The following is a 205-nucleotide window of genomic DNA, read 5'->3' as shown; positions in this document are numbered from 1 at the left end:
CCAAACCTCAATACGGATGCAGGGAATCCACCCTCCTCGGGCAGCAGGAAACGCTGGGGCAGCGCTGAATCAGGGCCGCTCTAGCCACCGGGCCAAAGGGGTGGTTTTCAATGGTTGGTTTTGCTGGCAGGTGGGCGGGGTCCGCTCCGCTCCTCGCGCGAAGCCAAACAAAGGGATCACAGAATGGATCTTCTAACCTGGAAGA

The sequence above is a fragment of the Notechis scutatus genome, chromosome 2, assembly GCF_049901735.1.
Source record: "Notechis scutatus isolate UNSWTSFEM ecotype Mainland chromosome 2, rNotScu1.2, whole genome shotgun sequence".
In the NCBI taxonomy this organism is placed as follows: domain Eukaryota; kingdom Metazoa; phylum Chordata; class Lepidosauria; order Squamata; family Elapidae; genus Notechis; species Notechis scutatus.
This window is presented reverse-complemented; position numbering follows the sequence as displayed.